This window comes from Natrix helvetica (genome assembly GCF_964273705.1).
Source record: "Natrix helvetica genome assembly, chromosome: 2".
In the NCBI taxonomy this organism is placed as follows: Eukaryota; Metazoa; Chordata; class Lepidosauria; order Squamata; family Natricidae; genus Natrix; species Natrix helvetica.
Genome location: NC_138552.1, coordinates 144,745,290 through 144,772,412, shown reverse-complemented (window position 1 = coordinate 144,772,412; position 27,123 = coordinate 144,745,290).

Below are 27,123 nucleotides of genomic sequence, written 5' to 3'. Positions count from 1 at the left end.
TTTAAATTTATCCAATCCCTGATCCATGTTAGTGCTGCTGCTTTGTAATAAAGCTCCCAGTCAGGGAGTCCCATGCCATCTCTGCTTCTGTCATCCTGTAGAGCTTTCAACTTTATCCTGGCTTTCTTCCCTTGCCATATAAATTTTAATATAATCTTATTCAATTCGGTAAAAAGGGATTTCCCTAATTTTATGGGGATTGTTTGAAATAAGTATAATATTCTCCGTAGTACATTCATTTTTATTGTTGCTATTTTCCCTAATAATGATAGTTGTAGTTTCCCACATAATTCTAGATCTTTTTTTATTTGGTGCACTAATTTTGTATAATTATTTTTTTTATAGTTGAGCACTTTGCAGTTAGCCATATTTAACTTTCTTTGTCACTTGCAGTCCTATTATTCTTTCTAATTCTTTATTTTGTTCTTCTTTCAAATTTTTAGTTATCATTTTAGTCTTTTCTCTATTAATCTTTAACCCTGCAACATCTCCATATTTTCCTAATTCTCGCATTAAGCTATTTCCTGTTTCTAGTGGGTCTTCTATAATGAATACCAAATCATCTGCAAAGGCCTGGATTTTATACTCCTCTTTTTAAATTTTAGTTCCTCTTATCTCCGAAATTTTGATTTATTTGATTTGATTTATTTGATTTGTTAGCTGCTCCCTCTCCACAAGGGACTCGGGGCGGCGTACAATAAATAAAAACACACATATATATATTACATTTCACGGAGGAGGTAACAACCATTACAATACATATTTTAAATAATAAAATGAAATTAGAAATTAAAATACCCCAGTTTAAAATTACTAATTTAAAAAGACTGTCAGGAGGAATAAGATGGAACTATGCTTGAGCCAGGCCAGATAATTGAAAAAGGTGGGTCTTGAGTTTTGAATGGAAGGAGCAGAGATCGGAGGTAATCCTAATGTCGAGGGGGAGGTCATTCCAAAGGGCTGGGCCCATCACAGAGAAGGCCCTACTCCTGGGTGTCGCCCTCTGGCATTGTTTAGTGGACGGCACCCGGAGAAGTCCCTCTCTGTGAGAGCGGATTGGTCGTAGGGATGTATTGTCTAATTCTTATTAAAAGACTTTCAAGTGTCAGGATAAAGAGCAGAGGTGATAATGGGCAACCCTGCCTTACTCCTTTCATTATTTTAAAGGTCTCTGTACTTTCCCCATTTAATAGTATATTTGCCCTTTGGGTGGAGTGTATCGTTTCTATTAATCTTTCAAATTGGTCCCCTAATTTCATATTCTTAATTTGTTGTATCATGAACTCCCAATTTAAATTGTCAAATGCCTTCTGTGCATCCAGGAAGACAAATGGCACTTGTTTCTCTGGATGCACCTCATAGTACTCTAAAATATTTGCTATTATTCTAGTGTTATTCCTGATTTGTCTTGTTGGGAGAAATCCATTTTGATCCTGATGTATATAGTCATTTAATAATTTTTTCAATCTCTCCGCTATTATTGTTGTGAATATTTTATAGTTGGCATTTAACGAGACTGGTCTATAGTTTTGAATCTGTTTTTTATCTGCACCTTCTTTAAATATTAATGTAATATGTGCTTCCCTCCATGAATCCGGTATTTTTGCTTTCATCAGTGCCTCATTGTACATCTCCAACATCAAGGGTTCTATTGATTTGTTCAATTCATCTATTATTTTGTACCATTCTGCTGGGAATCCATCTGGGCTTGGCATTTTATTATTTTTCTGTTTCTGAATCGCCTGTTTCAATTCTAGTTTTGTTATTTTTTTTTACAACATTTCTTTCATATCTTCTGTTATTGATGGGGTTTCTTCTCCATTTAGATATTCTTTTATTTGTTCTCCATTTACTTGTTCCTCTTTATACAGATTCTCAAAATACTTGTATGCAATCTTTTTCTTCCCTTCCATTGTATGTTGTAGTTCACCAGTCTCCTCTTGAAGTTGATATACTAATTTTTTTCTTGTTCTTTTCTCAATCTATATGACAGCCACCTCCCCGGTTTATTTGCTTGCTCAAAGAAGTTTTGTTTTGTTAGTTTTAGGCCCTTTACCATTTCTTCCTGGTCTAATATATTTAATTTATGTTTTGCTAACATTCAATCCTTTCTAATTTTGTCACTTTGTGGCTTATTTTGTAATTCTATTTCTAAATTTTTAATTTCCTTCTCTAATATCTTCTGTTGTGCCCATTTTTCTTTGTTACTTTTTGCTGAATACGCTATAAATTCCACAGGAATAAGTTTTCATGGTGTCCCATAAATTTTGTATAGATGTCTGTTCTTTTGTGTTTTCCTTAAGGAATAATTCCAATTCGTTTCTACATTTTTGAATAAATTCTTTTTCTTTTAATATTTGCAAATTTAACATCCATCTTCGTCTAGTTTTTTTCCTCCCTTTCCAGATTATTTTAATGGGGTTGTGGTCTGCCCAAGTATTTGGTAATATTTCAATTGTATCTATTTCTGCCCCAATTTCCCCATTCATACATGCCATATCAATCCGTGATCAGGATTGGTGTGGGTTGGAATAAAAAGTAAATTGTTTTTTTTCTGGTTCCATTTTTCTCCAAATATCTATCAAGTTTAGCTCCTCCATCATCTCAAAACAGGATGTTGGTAATACTTTTTTTATTTTTAGTTTTTTTGTCACTTACGTAATCTTTTTTACTGTCTACTATGGTATTATAATCTCCTATTATGCAGATATTCCTCACTCCAATTTCTCTAATTTTTTCATGTAATTTTTTATAAAAGTCCTTCTGATTTTTGTTTGGGGCGTATATTGCTACCAGTAGTATTGATTTTTGATTTATCCATATCTCTCTCATTAATATTCTTCCCTTTGGGTCTGCATAAATTAAATTTGTCTTTATCCCATCTTTAACATATATCGCTATCCCTTTTCTCTTTTCTTCTGCTGATGCTGCATATAATTTTCCTAATTTAGGACATTCCAGATATTTCATATCTTGTTTTTAATGTGTGTTTCCTGTAAACATATTATGTCTGCCTTTTGTTTTGTTAATTTTGCCCAGATATGCTTTCTTTTTGTTGGCGAATATAAACCGTTAATATTTACTGACAATAGTTGAATTTCTTCTTCCATCCTCCTAATTCTCTACCTGTCTTTGTTTTTTATTAACTTTAGTTTCTTTTTTGGCTCCTTGTTTTTGGTCTCACTTCCTCCTCTCTCTGTTGTTCTTCCTTCTCCCCACTACTTCCTCCCTGTTCTCCTTCCGTTATTCTTTGTTGTAGTTCTTCCTGTCTTCTATATTCCATCTCCTCTTTATTACTCTGTTCCTCTTCCGGGCTTACTTGTTGCTCATATAAATCTTGTGCCTTCTCCAGATTGTCAACTTTAATCCTTTTCTCCTGCCAGGTTACCAGCATCCCTTCAGGTACCAACCACCTAAATAGTATATCTCATTTAATCAATTGTGTCACCAGGAATTGATATTCCCTCCTTTGCTCCCTCATTCAATTTTTTTTTACTACCAGTTCTGTGGGTGTAGCTTGGTGAGCATGGCAGGGGACGGATACTGCAAAATCTCCATTCCCACCCCACTCTGGGACGAGTCAGAGGTGGTATTTGCCAGTTTTCCGAACTACTCAAAATTTCCGCTACTGGTTCTCCAGAACCTGCCAGAACCTGCTGAATGTCACCCCTGGTATACCGGTCTTTGGGTTTCCGGCACTCCGGCACGAGCATGTATGCACACACGTTCTGGTTTGGGCACTCGGTGCCGAAAAGGTTCACCATGCCTGAGCTATTGTATATGCTTTTGTAACTGTTCTGGGTCTTGTGAGAAGGGAACCACATCATCTGCAAATCTTAAGTGGTTTAAATCGGCGCCATTGATTTTTATTCCATCTTTGCCCAGTCTAGTTTGCAAAATACTTTTTCAAGGCAGGCTGAGAAAAGGATGGATGATATTGTATTGCCTTGTCACACACCTCATTCTCTGTGTGTGTGCGTGTGTGTGTGTGTGCACACACGCGCGCACACCCACCCAAATAACTTGCTAAATGCATGTACAAAATCAATTTCCATAATAAACTCAACTGGTTTATGACTGCAATATATTATGAGTGTCTGGATGATTTGTGTGCAGCTCAGGCACAAGAAAGGCAGTGACTTAAACAAATCGCTTAAATAGAATGCAGAGCTATGACGTCTCCTACCTAGATAAACTGCAAGCCATTAACAGTAAGTTCTGCATGGAATTTTCATTAACTCCAAATCTAGAAAACGTAAATATATTTATAGCCTAATTCATAATGTGATCTATTTTGCTTTCTCGTTATGTTAATTATGCAAAGTTGAAGGTAAAGTCCAGTATGACTCTTGGTGATAAAACACTTGCGCATGTCTCTCTTGTATTCTCTGAAACAGGATGGTCACACTTACCATTGGATTTTAGGATAGAGAAAATTTTAAATAGAATAGATATTGGTAATATTAATAGTGGAGTTGTGATGCATTAATGGTAGAGTCGGGATGGGGAACCTAGAATTCCTTAGGTATTTGTGACCTGAAGAACTTGTGACCTTCTGCCAGTTTCCCCATTGACTTTGCTTTCAAGAAGCCAACAGGGAATGTTGAAAATCAGATATCTGGATGATTACCTAACTAGGGGAATGCTGCCATGGTCAGAACTCTGAGGACTGGTTGTAAATCCCCCACCTTCAGCACCTACTTTGAATAGTTGCTGACACATAGTCATAACCTGTACTGTTGAATCAGTTTCTAAGAAAAATTGTTTAACAATTGTTTAAGTATTCTGAACATTTTTTAAAGCACTTTGAAGACTAGGAGTTTTTCTATATTGATGTGTAGACAGTTACTTAGTTGAAAATTCAAGGTACAGTTTTCTGGAGGTTGCACTCAAGTAAATTTATATATTAGAGCTGACTTAAGTGTTATTTTTCTATATAATATATGAATGCATGCATGGATGCAATTATTATTATTTGTTGACATTTTGGGATCTTTCTGAAATTTTAATATGTAGAACTCTATTCTTAGAATTTTCAACAACCCATTCGTACTAATAAATGTAAATAGGCTGGAAACTACTATAATTAAGATAATGTGCTGCAGAACGGGAAAAGGAGTGATGGAAAACTTTCCTTCTGTAAAACTCCACAAAGTTGTCTTTTGTCCATCCCGCCCCAGTTTTGTATTCTTCGGCAGTCTTATAAGTATAATCTTTAAGTATAATCTTTATTGTCATTGTACTTAAATACAACAAAATTGGTTTTAACCTCATTGCTACTGTGTCTAAAATCCCTAACCAGTACTGTATAGCAGCCAATAAAATTGATTTGGAGAGCCACAGATTAGGAAAGACAGTTCAATCATAGGGGAAAACATCATTATAATACTGTTTTGCTCCACTCAGAAATAAATCCCACTGAGTGCAATGAGATTTACTTCCAGAAAAGTATAGAGTATATGGAACAAGTGTAACTACACTTGAAATCCTAACATGGAATGCAAATCCAGGCTTTAAACAGAACACAGAAACAGAGTTGGAAGGCATCTGGAGGTCTTCTAGTTCAATACCCACCCACCCTGCTGTCCAGGCAGGAAACCCTATACCTGTGATGGTAAACCTATTGCACACGTGCCAGAAGTGGCATGCAGAGCCCTCTCTGTGGGAACATGCGCCATCGCCAGCTGCTCTACTGGTTCCACCCCTCCCAGGAGTCCCCCTGTGGGCCCTGTTTTGGCCCTGGAAGGCCTCCTGCACCACCCTGGATGCCATAACAAGGCACGTGGGGGGATCCTTGAGAGGGGCAGGACAGGGAGGGATGCAGCCAGCCAGAGGTGGGATTAGCTGGTTCTCTGAACTGGTAAAAAAATTAACAACTGGTTCGCCCGAATCGTTGCGAACTGGCTGCAGTCCACCTCTGAGCTCAACGCTAGATCCAAAAGGTGTGTGGAGTGCATACTTTTCTTATACTTGTAGCCTACTTGCTAATAGTGGATTTCCATATTGTGACACAGAATTGGATTTATGACAGCCTTCTTCCACCAGGTTTAAGTAAAGGATAACAGTCAAGAAAATTATGACATTTTAGTAGAGGTGGGCGGCACATAAATTAACAACCGGTTCTCCCAGCATTGAAAATGTGAGTTTCCTGACATTTTTTTTTGGTCTCGTGTAAAGATTCAGTTTATCGTTCCTAAGAGTTAGGAATAAGATCCTTGCTTAATATTATCTCAGTGGCAAGAAGATCCCTTCTGGTGAAACCTGAAACCTAAGCCATGGTTTCATAGGAGTTTTCCAATCCAGCCTGGTAGACTATAACCAAGCTGCAGGTCCCCTCTGGTGGAAAAATTGTGAAAGGTTTTGTTTTGTTTGGCACAATTCAGCCTGCTCGCTAGGTTGAAAAATATTTGACAATGAGGCCCTCTGGGAGGTCACATCTTTCAGCTTTGCAATATTCTAGGGCTGTCAGCCTGGCACCATCTGCCAGTTCAAGATAAATAATAAAGATGGAGGATATGGGTCAGAGAAATGAGGATCATAATTAACACTTGCTTATGATTCCTAGAACAACAACAATGCCTTTAAAGTAGCATATCTGGTCTGAAGGACCCTGATCAAACCTTCTGAATTATTAAACACGGTAAGAAATCAATGCTCTCCAAAGTATTTTTATGTACAAAAACAACTTACAGCATGATTTATCCCTCTGCAAAGCAATGTAGTAAATAATAGATTATCTGTTTTATAGTTTGACCTAACTTGTAACTTGGCTCTTCTGTAAAAATAAAATAATGTGCCAAAACCATTTTTCCTAGTCAGATCAGGATTGCAATTTGTAAATCAATGCAAAACTTTCCCCCAAAATTTCATGGCTTATATCTATATATTATTCTTTCCCCTTTTCCTCAAATTGTGGGGCTCATTTCTTTTTGTCAGAGCAAATCAAAGCTTGAGTTTATCCCTGTAGAGTGTCAACTGCTTCTGAACCTCACTTCGTGATGTATTTTCCCTTCATGGAGCTGAGGTGAGCGTGACCTGCACATGACACATCCAGCCCGTGGGCTGCCAGTTGACACCTCTGCTTTAGCTTATATATAACTGTAAGCCACCCAGAGTTACCCTATGGCTGGCGAACCAGGTGGCACGCGGAGCCATATTTGCTGGCACGCCAGTCGTCAACACTGGCGCGCATGTGCACACTGACCAGCTGATTTTTGGCCTTCCGGAGGTGTGGGGGGAGGCTATTTTTGCCCTCCCCAGGCTTCAGGAAAGCCTCAGAAGGCTGGGAAGGGCGAACAACAGGCCCAAGGCGCCAACCGGAAGTTCATCCCAAACTTCCGGTTGGCCATTGGGGCCCATTTTTCGCCCTCCCCAGGCTTCAGGAAAGGCAATTTTGGCACACAATGAGAAAAAGGTTTGCCATCACTGCCCTATGGCAAGATGGGCAGCCAGTAAATTGTATGTATGTATGTATGTATGTATGTATGTATGTATGTGTGTGTGTGTGTATATGTATACATATATATATATATATATATATATATATGTGTGTGTGTGTGTGTGTGTGTGTGTGTCAAAAGTATGTGTCCGACAAAAACTTAAGACTCACCTGTTCCAATTAGCTGGCCTGGCCCATTTATAGTCCCATTCATACCTCCTGGCAAATATTTTTACCCTGGGATAGTTTTTAGGGGTGTTTCTAATGTATTTTTAAATTTTTAAAATTTTAATCTAACTTTAACTATTGTACAGTAAACTATTGCTACCTCCTCCAGCCCTATATTTATTTTATATTTATATTATGTATATTTACTGTTTTTAATATGACTGTACACCGCCCCGAGTCCCTTCTGGGAGAGGGGCGGTCTAGAAATTAAATAAAAGTTAAAAGTTAAAAGTTAAAGTGTGTGTATGTTGTATTTGTGCTGATAAATAAAGGGAGACTAGTATAGATCTATTTCAAGCTATTTAGCTCTCATCAGCTAGCCATACCCTTACTGGGATTTGAACCTGGGCTGTATTCCATATTAGGCAGATGTGTTAGCCACTAAGCCACAGGCTCTCCTCCTTATCAGCTGAGCCAGGGAAATAGGTATGTATTTGTGTTACAACCCCTGGTATGCCCAAATATAGGAGGGAGCTCACTACTCCCCCTTTCTGTCCTTCAGCTCATTACAGAAGACCATCCAGGCAGAAAACCATATTTTTATTTTTAATGTTGCCTTTGCTATGTTTGTGTTGTATTTGTGCTGATAAATAAATAATAAATAAATAAGTAATGAGCCGAAGGACAGAAATAGATCTATACTAGTCTCCCTTTATTTATTTATCAGCACAAATACAACACAAACATAGCAAAGGCAACATTAAAAATAAAAATATGGTTTTCTGCCTGGATGGTCTTCTGTAATGAGCCGAAGGACAGAAAGGGGGAGTAGTGAGCTCCCTCCCATATTTGGGCATACCAGGGGTTGTAACACACACACACACACACACACACACACACACACACACACACAGCTCTCCTCCTTTTATCAGCTGAGCCAGTGGCTTAGTGGCTAAGACTCCTGCCTAATATGTAATACAGCCCAGGTTCGAATCCCAGTAAGGGTATGGCTAGCTGATGAGAGCTAAATAGCTTGAAATGGATCTATACTAGTCTCCCTTTATTTATTTATCAGCACAAATACAACACAAATATAAAAAGGCAACATTAAAAATAAAAATATGGTTTTCTGCCTGGATGGTTTTTTTTCTTTATTTTTTTATGTTTTTTTCTTTTTTTTCCTTTTTTTTTCTTTTATTTGTAGTCTTTTTTTTCATATGTTGTTTTGTTTCTTTTTATTAAAAAAGTTTTATACAAACAATTTCCCCCTTTTAACCCCCCCACCATACAATGTAAATCTCATACAGATGCTATACCCCCTCCCCTCCCCCCAACCCCCCAGAAAATTTTTCCATTCAAATATTATACTAAATACTTTACCCCCTCCCATCTCCCATCTTAAAATAGATTACTCATTCACATATTATACCCCCTCACCTCCCAACAAACATAATATAAGTTTCTCTTAAAGTAACAATAGCCCATTAATCCCATCTTCTAAGTTAATTGAACATATATAAATCATAATATAAATTTCTCTTAAAATAACAATATTTCATTAATCCCATCTTCTAGTTTAATTATGCATATATATTACCCCACCCTCCACCCTAACCCACCCCCACCTCCCACTCAACCCCACCCTGACTTCCGCTATATACCACTCTAACAATTCCAAGCAGCCCATGTATTATTTACTCGAATCATCTATCAGTCTAAACATTCTTACCTAAAGGCTACATAATACCTCCTAGTTTGGTATTTATTCTGTATGTAATCAATCCATTTTACCCATTCCTGTGTATAATCCTCCTGCTTCTGAGCTTTTAAGAAAGCTGAAATTTTTGCCATTTCGGCGAACCCCGCCACCTTCTGAATCCATTGATCAATTGTCGGTAAAAAAATATTTTTTCCAATGTTGCGCAATCAACAACCTAGCTGCTGTGACCATATGCAAAACCAATTTTGTTTCCCCTTTAGTAAAATCCTTAGCTATACCCAATAAAAACATTTGCGGAGTGAATTGTATTCTTTTCTTAAATACATTTTGCATAACCCACCATATTTTTATCCAAAAAGCTTTAACCTTGTTGCAAGTCCACCATACATGAAAAAAGGTAGCATCTAGGCACCCGCATCTCCAATTGGTTGAACATTGATTTTGGTTGAACATTTGGGTACATGCATGATAATTTTTTAGGATCTAAATACCATCTGTAAAACATTTTATAAAAGTTCTCCCTTAAATTCTGTGACTGTGTAAATTTAACATTCTGAACCCATATTTTTTCCCACGTTTCCAACATGACCACTTCACCAAAATTCTGAGCCCATTTAATAATACAATCCTTAACCAATTCACTTTCTGAGTCTCTTTCTAACAGTACATGCTTGGATGGTTTTCTGTGATGAGCCGAAGGACAGAAAGAGGGAGTAGTGAGCTTCCTCCCATATTTGGGCATACCAGGAAATTAACTACATACAGTATATCAGAGGTTTTACTAAATTTCAGCAAGAATGGCTTCCGTATAAATTTGATGAGTTTCTGCTTTGAAACTCATCAAATTTGGTACTCAACACATTTTGATCTAAAAATTTTGTCCCAGTACTAATTGTTTGTTTGGTACACATTGTACAAGCTAGAACATATTGTGATGGCTGCCTTATTCCTGTTAATCTTTTTTCCATAACTCGGAAATTCTACCATGTGTGTATTTTTTTAAAAAATCCAATTGGCCTTCTGTGTTTTGAATCCTTTCTTTCAAAATTGAGTTGATTTGCTTTGACCCCAATAGCAAAAGAGCATCTGAAGAAAAGCCTTAGAAGTGTAATTTCACAGAAATGCATTTTTCTTGTTCTTTAAAAAAAATCTGAAAGAAGACATTGGCCAAACATGTTTTGTGCTGCCACAAAAATTAATGAAAGCATGCATATAGTCCAGTGGTGGGATTCAGAATTTTATACTACTAGTTCTGTGGGCATGGCTTGGTGGGCATAGTGTGGCTTGGTGGGCATGGCTTGGTGGGCATGGCAGGGGAAGGATAATGTAAAATCTCCCTTCCCTCCCCACTCCAGGGGAAGGTTACTGCAAAATCCCCATTTCCTCCTGATCAACTGGGACTCGGGAGGTAGAGAATAGATGGGGGCGGGCCCAGTCAGATTTACTGGTTGTCTGAACTACTCAGAATTTCCACTACCAATTCTCCAGAACTGTTCAGAATCTGCTGAATACCACCTTTGATGTAGTCACTAGGGAGCCTCCCCTCCCTCCCTCCCTCCCTTCCCCCATCTCCACTAACTAGGACAGTGTTTCTCAATTTTGACAACTTGAAGATGTGTGGATTTCAATTCCCAGAATTGTCTTGCCAGTGTGAATTCTGGCAGTTAAAGTCTACATATCTTCAGGCAGCCATAGTTGAGAAAAACAACTAATAGCACTAAATTTGGCCACTAATTATGAGATCAGTTTTATAAGAAAAATAAAGATTATATACTGTATAGGGTTTCCTGCCTGAGCAGGTGGTTGGACTAGGAGACCTCCAAGGTTCCTTCCAACTGTCTGTTCTGTTCTGTTCCCTTCCCTTCCATTCCATTCTAGCAAGTCTTAGTTTTCTGCCCTAGAAATGTTGCACAATCTTATTGGGCAGAAAAGACGTTGCTTTTATTCATCAATGTTATTGATCATTTTAGATCAACAACATCTACATACTGTGCAAAAGAAACAGTCAACAAGCCAAAAAGAAAACAAAATGACCAAAACTCCCCACCATAATCAATACTTAGCTGAGTTAATATCAAAATTAACATCAGACCAACAATCAAGAAGTAAACAATACCCCAATCAAAGAAGTGCCGAACAAGCTAATGGTAAACAGCCCAACCAAAAAACCTTGAAGACCACTCTCTCCAACACTGACAGGGCAAGCCACTAGAATATAAATTGCAAATCAAGAAATCAAACCTTGCCAGAAGTAACTCAGAATGCAGAGACAAAGCAGGAGAATTGGCAGTAGAGAAAGCCAGCACAGCTATTATTATTATTTAATTCTGAAGCATTGGATCTGTGAAAACCTAAGATAGAAAAATGTGGGATAGACAGAATCGCTGACCAGATGAATTTGTTACTGGCTGACCAACTGCATTCAACCTGTACTCCCCATTGAAACTACATCTGAATTGATATTGCGGCCCTGTCTGAAACTTGTCTAGCCAACGAAGGTCAGCTCACAGAAACAGGAAGTGGTTATATATTCTTCTGGTGTGGACGCAGCAGTGACAAACACTGTGAATCTGGAGTTGGCTTTGCGGTTAAGAATCATCTTATCTGCAAACTTGCCAGTTTTCCTAAGGGCGTCTCATTACACTGCATCTCCCAGCTCTGAGAGGAAAATAGGCCACACTGATCAGCGCCTGCGCATCCACAATGATGACTCTGGATGAAGAAAAGGACAAGTTTTATGATGATAAGTAGGGCATTGGCCCTAACCTCGGCCATGAAGCACACCAACAGGCTGATTCTACTTGGCAATTTCAATGCGAGAGTAGGATTTGATCATGCTGCCTGGGATGGTGTCATTGGAAAAAAATGGAATTGGCAAATGTAACAGCAATGGTCTATTACTACTGAAGACATGTGCAGCACATGATCTGATCATCATCAATACCATCTTCCACCTGACCACTCGCAAAAAGATGTCCTGGATGCACCCACGCTCCAAGCACTGGCATCTTATTGATTATGTTATTGTGCAGAGGAAAGACAAGCAGGATGTAAGGGTGACCAAGGCCATGGCGAGTGCTGACCGTTGGACTGACGATAGACTCATCATCTCCAAATTAAGCTTTCACATCAAGCCAAAGAGACGTCTGCAGGGAAACAAAGCTGTGATGAAATGGGTCAACATCAGTAAACTGAGGAACCCCAACACAGCAGCTTCACTAGCAGAAGATCTTGACAACCAACTCTCCAAGCTGCAATTAGAGGGAAATGCTGAGAAGGACTGGGAACGTTTTCAGGATACTGTGTACTCGTCTGCACTAAAGGTTCTTGGACCCTCACACAGGAAACAGCAGGACTGGTTTGATGAAAATGATGAAGAGATCAAGGCCCTACTTGCTGAAAAGCACCACCTTCACTGTGCTTATCAGAACGATGCATCATCAACAGCTGAGAAAAATGCCTAAAACAACACTTGCAGGACCATACAGAGCAAGCTTTGCAAGATGCAGGACTCCTGGTTGAGTGCCAAAGCAGATGAAATTCAGAAGTTTGCTGATAGAAATGAAGCTAAACGGTTCTAAGAAGACTTCAAATCCTTGTATGGATCTCAGCCCTCACGGAGCTCCCCTTTACTGGACTCAGATGGTTCGACTCTAATTACTGAGAAGACTCTAATTTTACAGCATTGGCTGAGTACTTCCAATCCGTATCCAACCACCCATTTTCCATCAACATTGAAGCGATCGACAGAATGCCCTAGGGGGATATCAACCACAGCCTGGACACCTCACCATCAAAGACTGAAACCCTACAGGCCATCAGCCAGCTGTCTAGTGGCAAGTTTGGTGGAATCCTTTGATCCACCAAACACATCAGCGGGATTTTGTACTGACATTCTACCAATATTGAAAAATATTGAAATATTGAATAAAAAATTAAACTCTTGATTAATCTTAATTCAGACCATCAGTTTGCTTGGCTTTTCCTTTGTGAGGTAATGCTTCATGATGGTGCTGAGAGGTAGATGAGCTCACAAAGGAGAAGTAAATAAAATATTTGGGTGGGTTGAATGAAAGTTGCTCACTGACGAGTTTTACTGTGTGTGCGCATTGACTAGAGGTAGCTTAGATCAGATTTTGGCTTTCTTTAACTTTTCAGTCTTTATTTGCATGGTTCTTTGCTTATTTATCTTATTTAATATACTTTTTTTTACTTAGATTACTTTACACACAATATTTATTTACTGATTTATTTATTTTATTTATTTATTATATTTATTATAAGTGGTAGCTTAGATCAGATTTTGGCTTTATTTAACTTTTCAGTTCAAGTGGATCTATATGCAAAATGTGTTAATTTTAAATCTGTTTGGATTCCTTTTCTAACAAAATCTTGTGTGAAAAGCATAAATAAAGGCCTACTCCTGCTTATATGTGAGCAATGGTGTGTGCAAATACAATTCACCAGATCCATTTATAAACACATCTGAGAAAAGAAGCTCTATATTACTTTCCATTATTTTTCATGTTGCACATCCATTCCTTAATCTATTCAGATGCAGGAATACAGCTCTGTTTCCCAAATTCTAATCAGTGACCCTTTAACCATGATGTATACAAAACACTGGTTGGTAGGTGGGTGGCTACAGAAATTGAATGATTGCATGAATGAATAAATAAACTGGGCCCAAGAAAATTTTTCAGGTGTGTAAATCATTTTGCATATTTGTAAAATATGGGAGGGGCATATGACCTGCTTAACAAATGTCATGACTTACATTATATTTAATATAAACTAGATATGGAAGCTTCAGACCATGTTGTCATCAACACTATCTTGGACACCCTGTCAATTGTTTGTATTATGATATATTTAGGGGAAGAATGGAATTATAAATGTTAAAGGATAATATATAACACTAATAATATTTATGAGAAATATATATTTGTGAAATGTATGTATGTCTGAGTAAGAAAAAAACTTTTTTTTAAAAAAAGGAATATCGGAAACATAATGATAATGTCTCATGCCCTTCATCATTGCAGTAATGTTGACCAACTCTACGTGCCAATGAGAAAAGATAGGCCTGGAATGTTGTAAGTACATCAGATCATTGAAGAAGAAAAAAGGCATTGTAAGAATATCTGAAGGGGAGTGAAGAAGATGCATTGAAGCTACTGAGTACTGGAGAGACCAAACAGGCCTTCAAGAAAGAGCAAATGAAGAACAGAAATGAGACATGGGAAGATAAATTGTCAGCATGTTAAAAAAAATAGGCAGCAGAGCTAATAATAAAAAGACTTGGCAATGGCTAAGAGCAGGAAAGTTGTAGAAAGAGACTAAAGGGCTAGTTCTGGTTGCACAAGACCAAGCCTTAAGAGCAAATGCATGCAAGGCCAGAATTGAGAAGCTGGGAACAGATAACAAGTGCTGCCTTTGTAAAGAGGCTGAAGAAAGGACCACCTGATTCACTCCTACAAGTAGATCACATTGCAAGATCAGCAAAAAAAACAACCCCATCACTATTTGCCTGCAAGCAAGAACTGTTGGGACCATGAAATAAAGGCATAGAAAATGAAGAAGCTAAAGGGTTCTGGGACTTCAGAATTCAAACAGACAGGTAGCTGCCATATAACAAGTCAATTGTTGATAAGAAATATAAAACAGTCTGGAGAATGGATGTGGCAACACCTGGGGACAGTGGAATAGAAGAGAAAGACAGGAGAAGATAACAAAATACAAAAACCCGCAAGTAGAAATAGAACAATTCCCATTGGTTAATTGCAAAAGGCAACAGCTCACCTGCAGGGGCAATATCTCTAAAAGCATCAGAGGTTAATGTCTGCCCATCCTAGGTCCTTGGGAAGGACTCAACACGTAAATAAAAATGTCAAAACCAGTCTGAACATCTGGCTGACTGTGCAATGAACCATTATAATGTTGTTAGTTGCAAAGTCACGTCCGACCCATTGCGACCCCATGGACAACGTTCCTCCAGGCCTTCCTGTCATCTACCATCTTCTGGAGACCATTTAAGCTCACGCCTACTACTTCGGTGACTCCATCCAGCCACCTCATTCTCTGTCGTTCCCCTTCTTCTTTTGCCCTCCATCTTTCCTAGCATTAGGCTCTTCTCCAGTGAGTCCTTTCTTCTCATCAGGTGGCCAAAGTATTTGAGTTTCATCTTCAGGATCTGGCCTTCTAAAGAGCAGTCAGAGTTGATCTCCTCTAGGACTGACCGGCTTGATTGCCTTGCAGTCCAAGGGACTCGCAGGAGTCTTCTCCATAGTTCAAAGGCCTCAATTATTTGGCGCTCCGTCTTCCTTATGGTCCAACTTTCACATCTATACATTGCAACTGGGAAAACCATAGCCTTGACTTTTTTTGGCAGGGTGATGTCTCCGCTTTTTAGTATGCTGTCTAGATTTGCCATAGCATTCCTCCTCAGGAAATTATAATATAAAATCATTATCATAACTAACTGCAAAACCCCATGCTTTCTCCCCTTTACAAAGATACCACGGATATTTAAGGGGGCTGCCTTAAATATCCTTAACAGAACTGGTGCTAAAGGAAGAATATTTTTCTCCTTCCATCCAGCGGTAGATTTCCCAACCTCATCTGTTATATAAAATCTGTTAGGCTTTGTCATCTCTTTATGTATGAGGGAATTTAGATGATCACCAAAACTGGGAATAGCGTCAGGACTGGGATTAGCAATGGAGACAGGTATGGTATATCTTTCTGCCAGCTCTAGGATTGGGGGCCTGAATGAGTGGGTGGGTGCATTAACAGCAGCGGTGGAGAAAGATTCCAGTGCAACCCCTCACTGCTCAGAAAATTCCACTAGGTGGAGGCAACCCCTTGCTTTGCTGCATTGCTGCATTTCAAACATGAGCGAGGATGTCAGCTGCTTTGGAAGTGTTTGTCCAAACAGCAAAAATTAATCAAATAGGAGAAACATGATGTAACTGAAAGCAAGTCTTGCCAACGGATACTTTAAGACAGCAGAGAGAGATGGGGGGGAAAGCAGGGGAAATCTTATTTTTCTGTATGGAGATAAAGCAGTGGCTATAAATCACATTCCACAATGTCATGTAATTAAGCATATATCTAAGTGCTTAATTGCAGGGTGTCAGGCTGCATAGCAGGGTGAGGAAATGCAGCTACAGTAAATGTTGATTGCTCAGGAGCATATATTATCAGACATTCAACTTTTCATTTGACCCAAAGTCCTTTTTTAAATAAATAAATAAATAAATAAATAAATAAATAAATAAATAAATAAATAAATAAATAAATAAATAAATAAATAAATAAATACTTGTAGCTAGGGTAATCAGAGTTGTAAATCAGGTAAGTTTTCATTGGGGGAAATAAATATTCACTGAAAAAACAATTCCACTGTTTGCAAGAAAATCTATGTAAGATATACTGCAAAGAAGTCAAATTAACGGAGAAGGGAAGAACTACAACACAACTCCACAACCTACACATGTTTTAGAGAAACATTTGTAAGAAATTCTCTTTATATCTTGAAATCAGTTCTCCAATTTCTTGTACAATTTCTCTCCCCCCCTCACTGAATTTGATTCTTTTTAAAAAAAACACAAAAAAACATGTTTTAGACTTTGTTTGGATTGTGCTGCTGAACTTAATTACTTCAGAGGGACTGGTAAATTGTTGTTTAAGTTCAAGCCTCACTCTGGAGCCTTTTTTTTTGCTGTCTCTGATTTCAAACTTCTCTCTTGCTTTCTTTTGATAAAGATGTAATTGGATAAGATGATACCAGAAGCTCTTTATATTTGAGGTATATAAACTATTAATTTCAGTGATTGGAGCTCAGTCTTCCAGGAAAGACAAATAATACACTCACTCACACAGCTAGACTTTATTAATTTGTTTACTTATTTAGCATTAGCAATAGCACATAGACTTATATAGCATAGCTCTTTACAGCCCTCTCTAAACTGTTTACAGCCTATTGCCCCCAACAATCTGGGTCCTCATTTTACCCATCTTGGAAGGATGTAAAGCTGAGTCAACCTTCAGCCGGTGAGATTTGAACTGCAGAACACCGCCCCGAGTCCCTTTTGGGAGAGGGGGCGGTCTAGAAATATGAAATAAAGTAAAGTAAAGTAAAGCTAGCAGTCAGCTGAATTAGCCTGCAGTACCGCACTCTAACCCCTGTGCCACCTCGGCTGTTTACATCCTTCCTTTATTATTTTTTATAAATAACTCAAGGCGGCGAACCTACAAGATATTCCTAATTCCTTCTATTTCCCCCACAACATTCTTGGATCCTAAAGAATTCAGATTCTGTACTATTGTAGCTCAAGACTCCTGGACCAAAGAATAAATATTCCCATACGCATTGGTGGACTTCCCATAAGTTTCATTAAATGCATGTATTGGGAAGAAAGGAGACAAAAAAATAAATAAAAACTTCATAAAATGTTGAACATTCATATTAAAACGTATACAGCCAAACCCACCAAGTTCATGATTAAATCTGAGTAATTATTATTATTATTATTTTCTTCCAAGTATTTTATATACGCTGTTACCATCACTTGGGAATTCTGTAATAGGATTAGAAGAACAAAAGCTCATAAATCTTTTTCCTCTAGGTTTATTCTGAATGTCAAATCTGCTATTTGGTGATGAGACTTTGGCTTACAAAATTATGTAAGGCAAGTTTTGGAATTCAGTCATTTTTAATTTACTTGAAGTCCATTCTTCAAAACCACTATAATTTAATTTGAACTTCAGCCAGTTAACCATTAATTTTTTTTTAAAAAAATGCACTTAATATGTCTCCAGTCCTAAATAAATAAATAAATAAAAATCCAGCTGAGTCGGCGGAAAAAATATATCCCACACTGTGTATATAAATCAGAGCTCAAAAAGGAGAATGAGTAAATCTCAGGGAGTAGGTACATTTGAAACAGAAGCTTTGAAAGTAAACCGTAATAAATCAAATCTCAGAATCAAAGGGGGGAAAAAATACAGTGATAGTCTTGTCTCCTAAACTAAGGAAAAGTTACTCCCTAGTGCTCTCGGGGAGATAAAGTCTCAGCTTCTAATATATTCTGATGTATTTATGGATGAATAGACTACAAGCTAAAAGTTAGGGGGGAAAGCATGAAACCCACTGCTACAATCTAACATGCTTGACATTAAATAGTTTAACAGCCCAGTAATTTGTAAGAATGTTAGGGTAAACATAGGGCAATGAATGGCCCACACATTAAATGATGTCCTGGAAGGGTCTTGGATATACCATAAATTATACTGATTTTTTAATTAACATTAAAGTCACTTAGACTGAAGCAGTATCTGTTGTTTCTAGAGTGGAAACAAATCTTTCAGCTATTAAACAGTTCATAATATATTAAAGGGTGGGGAAAGATCCATTGGAATCATTCTCCATTTTGGATGAAAACCAAGAGTTGCTCCTTACAGTTGTATGATATTGCAAGATTTCTTCCCTCAGATTTCATTTGAGAACCTTACTAATACTGTCTTCCATGATTTGGCCTCAATCAAGGTTGATAAATATTATTGTTTGTACATATAATTTGCTTAGATTTAGGAAGTAGGTGGTGGTTTTGTTTCACTTTGCATTAACTGTTCCTTCCCAGGATAAACTAGGTAGACCACATTTTATGAGAAAGTTGAAATTTTGAATGTACTTTGGGAGACTATCATTGCTGTATGCCTCTCCGTGTTTTGTGGTTTGGGTTTCCTTTTCCTTTAAAGCTAAAGTACAATCTCTATCCGCCCACAACAGAGGACTGTAAGGAATAATAAATCCTTCCATCCCCACCTCCCCCACCACCATCATTCGGTTAGGACGGAGGAAGCTTCTTGGATGAGAAGTAAAATGTTTTCAAGGAAAAAATTACCATATTTTTCAGAGTATATGACGCACCAGAGCATAAGACGCACCAAGATTTTGAAGAGGTAAATGAAAAAAAAGTTTTTGCACTCTGCAGACCTCCCAAACCCTCTGCATGCCTCATTTTTGTGAAAAATGGGATGCAGAGATTTTTAGAGGCCTGCAAAGTGCTCCTGGGGGAGCAAAAATGAGCAAAAAAACAGCCCGTTTTTCACAAAAATGGGTCCATTTTTTGCCAAGAAAAGGGCATGCATAGCCTTTAGGAGGCATGTAGAGTGCTCCTGGAAGCTGTGAGGGGGCAAAAATTAGCAAGAAATGGCCCATTTTCCCCTCGTTTATGCTCTCCCCAGCCCCCAGAAGCACTTTGCAGGCCTCCCAAACCCTCTGCATGTCTATTTTTGTGAACAGGCAGGGTTTTGGGAGGCCAAAAATGCTGTATTCAGTGTATAAGACACACCCAGATTTTCACCCTCTTTTGGGGGGGAAAATGGTGCGTCTCATTCTCTGAAAAATACGGTAAGTCCAGCTGCCTTTTGAAAAAGCCCCTTTGAGATGCTCAGTCTACTGCCACCTCATGAGAAAACTATATAATGACATCTTGCTTCTTTATATCCCTAGCATTTACCTAAAATTGTAGAGTGATATAAAGTTTATTCTGACGACTGAATACATGCCTTACAGGATAACTCTGATATTGCTTCTTCTTCCTCTCAACTTTTTGGGTAGCCTCTACAGTGCTAACACTGTGGTGTTCCAGAACAACATCTTTCTTTGGCTCATGCTAATGAAATCTGGTTGGACAAAGGGATGTCTCTTTATCTTTTCCTGATGTGTCCAGGAAATTTGAGAGGCAGTGAAGGGCTGTAAATATGTTAAGTATCCAGCTTAGCGGCCTTCCAATTACAATTGTCCATATCAGGAATAGACTAGGGATACTGTCAGAGGTGGGCTTCAAAATTTTTAGCAAGAGGTTCTCTGCCTGGTTGTTGGGTGGATGTGGCCATGGTGGGTGTGGCCTAGATGGCCTCCTGCACCACAGTGGGGGTGGGTAATTTTTGCCCTCCCTGGGATCTGGAGGCTTTTCTTGAGCCTCTGGGAGGGCAAAAATGGCCTATCCAGGCTCCGGAAGTCCTCTGAGGCTGGAAATGGGCCTGTTTCTGCCTTCTTGAACTTCCAGTAGGCCTGTTTTTTGCCCTCCCCAAGCCTCCACATGCACCCTGCACTTACCTGCATCCAAAACGGGCCACGTGGGCACTATTGGGAAGGGAGAAATGGGGTGGGCGGGGCCAGCCAGGAGTGGGATTTGGGGGTTCTCCAAACTGTACAGAATCTTAGCTAGAGGTTCTCCCAACCCCCTGTGAACCCCCAGCAGCCCATCCCTGATTCTGCTAATGTTTCACTTGCTCTACTACCCAACAGGTTGTTTTCCAAGGCTGACAGAAATGGTTTCCAACTTGGATTGAGAGTTTGTAGGGATGTCAAGACTGATCTCAAGGTAGCCTTATTTAGAGTGGCTTAGATTTCAAGCTCGTCTGATATTATGTCAGCCCTGGAATTTGTGGGTCTTCACCCACATTGCATCTGATGCTATGTAATGCAGAAAGGAAGCTTTGCGAGAGGATAAGAATGAAATGACCCCCTTGACACGGAAAGATCATTACCTGATCAGGTTGATTCTCCAAACTGTTGATGACCTTAGTGAGGAATGAATCAAGTTTGTAGGGTTTGCTGCTGGATGAATCCAGATGAAAATTAAGGAATCCAGACATTTTTCTGACTACTCTAGAGGTCTTTCTCTCCGCGTGGGGTTGCTTGGAAAACAGCCTTAGAGGTGTATTCTTTCTGGCTTTCAAAAGAAAACTATTTATAGTAGTTGCAGCTGTTATTTGCAGCATTTGAAAATGTATTTTAACCAATTTATATAATTTCTTAAAGATTTAAAAATGATTCATAAAATTCAATTCTCACATCTATTACCGTACTTCTCCGAAAACAGGACCCACCCCAAAAAGAAGAGCCAGCACTGTTTTGCGTTCTTACATTAAAATTTAGCCCCATCCCCAATTTAAGCCCTATTTAAGCGCATGCACAGCTGGTCCACGAAAGAAGCGGCTCATCGGCCTGGCCCGGTGTGTTGCTTGCTCTTTTCGGCAAAGAAAGAAGCAGCCTGGCAGCGAGGTGAGGTGTGTCGCTTACTCTTTTCGGCTGCAAAAGTGGCCCAGCCCCCAAGCGAAGCACGTCACTCACTCTTTTCAGCCACGAAAGAAGCGGCCTGGCAACCAGGCCAGGGATATAGGATGGTCCTTCCGGCTGTGAAAGAAGCAGCCCAGCAGCCAGGCCAGGCACATAGGGGAAAAATTAGGACACCCCTCAAAAAGAAGGCCTAGCCATTTTTTTCGGGGGGTCAAAAGAAAATAAGACTCTGTCATATTTTTGAAGAAACCCGATACTTTGAATGGTAAGATGTTTTGGAAAGATGGTAGCATTGAAAATCTGCTAAGAAATGATTGTACATGAACAACAATAAGAAAAGTGCACAAATGCAACTTTTAGACTATTAGAATTGGGAGGAAATCTTAGAGGTCCTCTAATTCAGAATCCGCCAACCTTTCTGGCTTTGTGGACCAGTGGGGGGGGAGGGAGGGGATGGCCCCACATGAGCGGATGGCAAATACATGTGCGTGCAGCTTTATTTGCACGAGCAGTATGCACATGTTCCTACTGTCCTGCAAATGGATCACACCTGCATGCGCTCGCCTGCTGCTTGTGCAAGTGGGGATGCACACACCCACATATTTGCCCACCGTTTCTGCAGCCCGGTTGCAAACAGCTCACTGATCACTAGTACGCTGTGATCCAGAGGTTGGGGACCCCTAGTCTAATTCATTTTGCATTTCAGTGCATGTTCTCCAGTGAAGATTTGACAAAAGGTTGTCTGTCCCTCTCTACTTCATTATTTTCATTTTCATTATTTCCTGGTGGCTTTGTAACCAAGCAAGCATTTGCAGCCTTTCATCTGTCCAGCATTTAAATTCCAGAGAAAGTGAATGTTTCTTTGCAGGGAAAAAAAAAACCTCCAGCACTTCTGATGAGAAAGTTCAGCCTGTGCCATTTAATGGGCTATAAACATTGGAACTGACTTCTGGAACTTCTAAATCTACTTGAAGGTTACACATAACAAAATATGCCATTAGGTGGGTCTCCTGAGCCTTTTCTACACCACTAATTTATTGAAATCCATACAGAGTCAAAGCTGATCTCTTTCCCAGCAATTCAGATGTTTCTAGCCTAAAAAAACCAGGAAACTTGCAAAGAACAGCTTTTCTTTCATAATATTAAGGAAAATGTATAAAAGAGAACCAAATGCTTGGAGGCTACACTTACTTATCAAACCCGAGCCAGATTTGGGGGTTAGTGTATCTTTCTCTGTACTGTTTCTGCTACGTGTGCCAAGACAAATCACATATCTACTGTTTGACTGGATTTTAATAATATTTGCTCCAAAATTATCTCCCCCTCCTCTAAGGAATAGATAAAACAATTGTATTCTTTGGTTTATACTAAGGCTGCTTGGCAAACACTTAAATCCTGGCAACTTATAGACTGGATTAGTGGTGGGTTGCAAATCCAGTTCCAACCGGTACAGGCTCATGGATGCGAGCAGCACGCACGCACATGTGTGTAGTGTGTGCGTGCGTTCAAGCGCCTCTGTGATGCTCCAGCTGCTCTGTGGAACATCACGCAGGCGCTGTACGCACCATGAGCCTGTGTGGAAGCGCAGAAGCCTTTAAACTTCGGTAAGGAGCCCGAGCGGGTGGATGGGCCCTCCGGAGCACCATAGTGAAATGGTATCCGGTGCTCCGGACTGGCTCCGGTACACCCGTACAGGGGCGTACCGCCTGCAACCCACCACTGGACTGGACATAGGCAAGTTGGAATTAGTGTACAGCCTTCCCTGTACACTATATATTGATTGCGATCTCAAAGGCCTCCTTGACCTTCCCAACTTCCACTGAATTAAAGGCCACCTCAGCCTTTGTCAGAGGTTGTGCAGCAACACTTGCCAGGGTCACATAAAGAGACTTTAAAAGTGTTTGACGACCGTATTTTTCAGAGTATAAGACGCACCAAGGTTTCAAAGAGGCAAATAAAAAAAAGTTTTTGCATTCTGCAAACCTCCCCCCCCAAAGCCTGTTTTTCGCAAAAACGGCCCTGGTTTTTTTTTCCCTCAAAAAAGGGCATGGATAGTCTTTAGGGGGCTTGCAGAGTGCTCCTGGAGGGGGGCGCGCGGCAAAATGAGCAAAAAATGGCCTGCTTTTTGTGAAAACAGGCCCTTTTTTCATCAAAAAAGAGCATAGATAGCCTTATGGAGGCTTATAGAGTGGTTCTGGGGGCTGGGGGGGGGGGCAAACAATGCCCCATTTTTTGCTCATTTCTGCCCTCCCCAGCCCCCAGGAGCTCTCGGAAAGCCTCCATAAGGCTCTGCACGGCCATTTTGGTGAAGGGAGTGGGGTTTCGGGAGGCCAAAAATGCTGTATTCAATGTATAAGACGCACCCAGATTTTTAACCTCTTTTTTGAGGGAAAAAGGTGCATCTTATACTCCGAAAAACACAGTAGCTTGGTTTAGTGCAGTGATAGCGAACCTTTTCGGCACCGAGTGACGAAAAGGTTGCGTAGAAACATCACGTGAACATGTGCGTGCATATTGGGACCGCACTCCAGAAAAGCCAAACTTCCGGGTTCTAGCGCACATGCGTGCCTGACAATCAGTTGGCCAGCGCACACGTGCAGGTTAGTTTTTGGCACTGCTGCATGCACAAACGAAGGGATTGTGCTCCCGAAAAGCCAAACTTCCATGTTCTGGCACACCTGCCCACCGACAATTACCTGGCATGCATGCACCTTAGGCATGAAAGTTGGCTGAACAACCTTGTGCCAACCTCTCTCTCAGCCCAAACCCCCTCACAGGGTTGTTGCTGTGGAGAAAATAAGAGGAGGGAGGAGTACTATATTTGTTTGCTGCCTTGAGTTATTTATCAAAAATAATCAAGATGGGATTAAAATATAATAAATAATATTAAATAAATATGAATGCTGTTTTCATATTAATGGAATTCTTTTTTCAATGAAGCTTTAGCCTCTCCCTGGCATAACATACATACCAGGGGTGACATCCACTTACCTTTGCTACTGGTTCAGTAGCAATGTGAGCGTACGCATGCGTACTTTTCATGCATGCGCAGAGCGCCAAAAAGGTAAAGTAAGCAAACAGTGAGGGGGGGGGGAATCCGCTGTGCTGTGCAATTTATATTAGCTAGAATCCTGCTAATATACGTAGCTAATATAAATCAGAAAAACCGGTTTGCCCGAACCAGTTTCATTCATTTTGCTACTGGTTTGGGTGAACTGGTAGCGTTTTTACTACCAGTTCGGGTGAACCAGTCTGAACTGGTAGCATTTCACTCCGATGCATACTTACCTTCCCCACAGATGTCATTTGCTTCCTTGTTCATGTACAAAAATAAAACACAGGTACAAATATCTTCTCTCCTCTCTTCTGCAGATGCATATACGGTTAAGTCTCATATCCAAAGAGAAACCTGGACCTGGAGGGATGCTATGGGTTGCAAGTTTTGCACTTATGCTTTACTTGTTGCTTGTTTCCAATATCCTCTTGAATACAAAAATATGCGATGTCCAGAGGTACTAGAGATGCTTTATGTCTGATACATTTATAGAGTGGATATATTTTTACTCCTTGGGATCCCATTAGTCTGCCTTGGGGAATTGTGCTAGAAATCTTCTCCCCTCCAATAAGGGCAGGTGCCTTGGGGAATTGTGCTGGAAATCTTCTCCCCCCCCCAATAAGGGCAGGTGGTTACCATTATAGGGGACAAAGGATGTACAGCATACTTATACAATGAATTATGAAAACCGCCTGAATTGGTTTTCCAGGAACTAAGTGCCAACACCAAAATCATTTATGCCTCAGGCTCTCAGACTGATTAGTTTGTCCAGGTTATTTTTCTCTCATCTTCCAAGAGGATGAGGTTTTTGGTAATCAATGACTGATGAAATACTCTGATCTCCAAACCCAGGGTGGAATGTTGAGTCTAGAATCAGAATGTTAAATTGGACTCGCCACCTGACTGAGAGCCAGTTGTGTGATTCACGTACTGCACTGATTAAGTGCAGTCTAACACTCGGGAGTGAACGTCCACATTTTTGGATGTGCAAAACCAATGAAGCTGGCTGCGTGTCACCGCCGTGCAATGAGTGAGGGTTAGCTTCAGCTCTTTGGACTAGAAATTGCACACAAGAATGGGCTCCAATGTTATGTTTATGAATACTGCACGGACCAGAAAACACATACATTCCTATCGTATTTGAACCAGGTGTGTTCTGGTCCTGGCTATGTTGCTGTAGGATACGTTTTCATATTCAGTCTATGGAGTCATCATTATCAACATTTGTAAAGCCAACACAATCTGGGAAATAGTTTTAACCTGTGCATTCTAGGATGTTTAGAAATGTATCTAGAATTGTGTAACCATTCTGTAAGACAATGGAATTGTAAATAGAACAGTAGACCACTCACCAGTCATGACTCATTAGGACAGATATGCTCAAACTCAGTTGTAACCACTGAGGGGAACCATGAGCAACTTAAGTAGGGGGCACATTTTTTAAAGCCAGTTGGGCTTGTCTAGTCAAGACAGGTGTGTTGATCAAAACATATTCCTCTTCAGGATTGCGCAGGCATATTGTGGAACAAAACCTGGAATAGGTTTTGTGAGCATCCTGGTTCACTGAGCATAAGAACTGTCAGTAAAAGCAAGGCTGCTGTCAAACCCCACCTTTGCTTCAGATGATGTGTCCTGTCTACTGAGAAGCATAGAGAAGACTGCAATTTGGAATGAACGAGGAATAGATGGTAGATTATTTAGATAATAAATTAATGAATGGCATTAATTAAGTGACAGAACAAAACTAGATGGTTATTTATCTGTTAAAAGAAAGAAGGAACTTAATGAAGGTGATCCGACCTTGTGGAGGGGAGTTGATGTATATGCAGGGAAGTTAATTGATTATGAATGAGAAGGCTCAAATAATATATCAAAAGGTATGAGAAGATGATCTTTAGACTGCTTTGAGCAGGTAGTATAGGAGGAACCCATAGGTTGGTCATAGCAATAGTACTTAGAGTTATATACCGCTTATATGCTGCGTAGATTTTGGATAAATGTTGCCATTGTGCATCCCTAGACTTGTGTCTTAATCACCGAAGACTCCTTCCATTCCATTTCACCGCTCGCAAAGCCAAGACTTTGTCAGGCAGTGTGGTAGCTGTTATACCAGCAGATATACCACTTGAGAATGAAATTATGGGGCTAAATGGGATAGAAAGAGAGGTGTTGGCAAGGTGGTCCCTTACAAAATTGGTTCAGCCTGGCACAAAGGCCAATCAGAGCCAGACACAAGAGATGAGCTTTTGTAAAACTTTTATTGAAGTGCTTCAGCAAAAGGGTCTCAGTCCAATTTGGGAGCTAAGATCCTGAACCACAGCATAGCACAATCTTTTATACAGTTGATTTCTAGAAATAGGGAAGTAACATTTCATAACATTACCTCTTTTTTTGGGAGTTCTATCTTGCTTTTAGTCTACATGTCCATTTATCTATGAAGTTGCACCTTGCCTGAGCTTACATGTCATTTTGCCCTTTAGAGTTATATCTTGCTTAATACTTGCAATTTTTGCTGCTTGTCTTGTTGTCAACTGTTGTAACTTCCTATCTATTTCTAAGTACGTGTTGTTACATTTCCTTCATCTCTGACTGACACGTTGAACAGTTGCATTGTTCACCCAACATCTTCAAGGCATGTGGTCTTGTCC